General features: G+C 47.2%; 1 long non-coding RNA gene across 1 annotated transcript in view; it reads right to left on the reverse strand.

Moving 5' to 3' along the window:
* The window catches only part of LOC109311150, a 9,179-nt gene extending 6,684 nt beyond the window's left edge, over positions 1-2,495 (reverse strand). Inside the window, exon 1 of the long non-coding RNA XR_002101432.1 lies at positions 2,312-2,495. This is a non-coding gene — a long non-coding RNA (uncharacterized LOC109311150). The remainder of the gene's footprint in view (positions 1-2,311) is intronic.
* Between the last annotated feature and the right edge of the window lie 524 nt (positions 2,496-3,019).

A 3,019-nucleotide genomic window follows, 5' to 3' on the forward strand; every position in this document is an offset into this window, starting at 1 on the left:
GATCTGGGGGTTGGGGGGTAGGCAGGGCATGGGGCCATGTGTGGCAGGGATCGAGGGTCTTGGGGGCAGGCAGGGGATGGGGCCAGGTGGGGCAGCAATCCAAGGAGCTGGGCCCGCGGATGGGGCCAGAGGAGGTCCCCGCCGTGGTCCCCTCCCCCCTCCCCCTACCTACCAGCACTGGAGCCTGGGTCCAGTTCCCTGCGGCTGGCACGCTGCCTGCTCTGCACAGGCCGGCAGCGTGCTTCAGCACCAGGGCAAGGGCCAACCGCAGGGACACTCTAGCTGCTACCACAGCGTCTCTGTGGAGCACCCAGCCTCCGGTTGCCTCAGGCACGGTCCAGGACCATGCCCTGCCCTGCTTTTTTTCTCTGTGGGTTTGGTTGTTTGTTTTTCACCCCTGGATATCCAAGGGTCTAATTTTGCCCCCGCGCTGTAAATTTGCAGCACAGGGAACATTTTCTCATTCCCACACATGCCTCTTGCAGCACCTCAGAGGGCTTTGAGACACTGCAAGACGCATGTGCCTGCTCATCTGGATGCAGCCACAGAGGCTGGTTAGGAAAATGGTTTAGGGGGCCCTAAGCCTGCTATGAGCCACTTGAGTTGGCTAGAGATCTCTTGGGAGCTGGCCTTACCCCTGGTTTCCAGTGTCAGAGTAAAGCCAAGCAGCCAAAACAGGAGTCAGACTCTTGCTCAAGGCTTATTGCTTCTTCCAGGAAAACACTGGGCTCCCTCAAACAGGGGAGAAAATCTGTTGGCACCTGTCCCATCCAGCTGGATGCAGATTATTATAAACACTTCTTCTCTCCAAAGCACCCTAACCTCTTTGTCAGGGTTTCTGGCTCCAGCACTCTCAGATCACGGCTACTGTACCTTGGTGACCTGACATACACAAAATCCCACCTCAAGTGTCACTTGCTGTAATACCTCCTAAGAACGCCACACAGCATGCTCTTTCCCTAAAAGACAGCAAAGAAATCAAATGTGTCAATCTTCAACCCCCGCTTTCCCCCATGCCTCTCCCCTCTCTGGTAATCAGGTGTGGAATATACAGATTGCAGTTTACAAAGCAGGAATTCTCTATTAAAGTTCAATCTGTTCACTGATGTTTTATCAGCCTGGTTTTTCCTCTGCTAATTTATGGATTAATTATGCTATTGCCCTTTGCCTCTAAAGGTGTCATACTATTTAATAATGGCAAATTAAGGAAACAACAGGTCTATCAGTGTGTGAAAGGGATGAGAGGAATAAAGAGCAGACACAAGCCCAGCTGTGGCATTTATACTACACTTTGCCTTAGAGATGGAGAGGAAAAAGAATAAGAATGATCATTTGCAAGGAGGGGGGGTGGGGAAATCAATAGCCGCTACATCATTTGTTTTTCATCCATATATCCAAGAGCAAGGGGATTATTGGTCTATTAAAAATGCTTATTTAAAATCCTCTTTTAGAGTTAAAATTCCTCCCCAAAGGCATCTTTCAAAATCAATCTTCATGTAAAAACACCAAAACCCCAGAAAGTCTTTTCAAGCCATATTTTGTATTTTATGTGAAGTTAAACCAGTGCAACTCCTTGACACAAACATGTGATGCCACATTTCCACCAGGGCTACTATATGATGAAACAAGTTGATTCTAGAGCATGGTACTTTTCAAGAACCATTAAGGATAAGAATTATATATTACAAATAAATGAGCATTATGAAAAATGAATGGCATCCAGCTCTTATTTCTGTACAGTCATCCCAGCCTGAAAAAAAATGATCGTCTCTGCTACAATGTACAAACTGCCACCATTGTTGTCTGACTAAAATTATTTTACTTTCAAAAGATAGATATGAAAATGGGTATGGCAATACGTGTATCCAAGCACACCGAGGTCCCTCAATCTTCCCATACAAACTTGTTGTCGGGATTTTTTCGCCCCAGACTGCAACGTGATGCTAAGCAACAATAGAATTTTTTATTTTCTCTTGATTTTAGTTAAAAACTTTAGGTTTATCCCCTGGGCCTTTCATGTCCTTTAGGTTGATGCTTTGCAATATACATAGAGATAGTTATGCTGTCTTAGCTTGTTCAAAATAGAGGTACGTGACACTTAAGGTACCTGGCTATAGCTGGAAAGATGTTTGAACCTTGCTCCAGACTTGAACAAAAATCACCTCCCCGGTGGATGCACCTGGCTGTTCAGACTTGGCGGGGAGGGTGACAGGAGGGGCATGATCAAAGGTGGTTTCTTGCGCCTCTCTTTTGCATGTTACCGGCTACTTTCATGAGTTTTCTAGGCTCAGACAAACTACAACCAACTGACCCGTTTAGAGCGGAAGAACCCATTATGCTTTTCAAAGCAATCTTGCTGCTCCTTTATTTTCTTTTGCACATGATTTTGAGTGGGATGTTCTGCAGCTTTCAGCTTGGTTGTACCCAGAGATGAAATCATGCTGTGTTGATTTAGGCACCAGCCTGGAACTCAGACGCAGACTTAGGGTCACTCCACTACTGACTTCCTTTCTGACATTAGGCAAGTCACAATCTTGCTGGGCCTCAGTCTCATACGTGTAAAAAAGGGGATGACACCACTGCCCTACCTCACAGGGCATTAAAGGCTGTGCAGGGCTGGGATGCTGCAGTCGTGGGAGCAACAGAAAGGACCTAAAACAGAAAGACTCTACGGGCACTTTTTACATGTGCTGGGGGGGAGGCGCTCTTCCGATCTGTGCTTTAATTAGAGCAGCTCCAAGAGCCTCTCTAATTAAAGCACCACTGCATCTCATACATCACTGTCCCTGAGCTTAACAATGGTGGCAGAGGCACTTGACCTAAAGCTGATCCAATGAGCTTTAGTTCAAGCACCCCTGCCATTTTAAGCGAGGGGACGCTGATACATGGGATGCAGGAGGCAGCTGGAGCTCAGTAATTACCACGCTCCAACAGACTCTGTTAATTGCTGATTAGCCAAGAGAGCCAGTGGCCCTGCCCCTTGCCAAGTGGTGCCCTATATTCTGGGGATGTGTCACCG

Source organism: Crocodylus porosus, unplaced genomic scaffold (genome assembly GCF_001723895.1).
Source record: "Crocodylus porosus isolate Cpor-Errol unplaced genomic scaffold, CroPor_comp1, whole genome shotgun sequence".
Classification (NCBI taxonomy): domain Eukaryota; kingdom Metazoa; phylum Chordata; order Crocodylia; family Crocodylidae; genus Crocodylus; species Crocodylus porosus.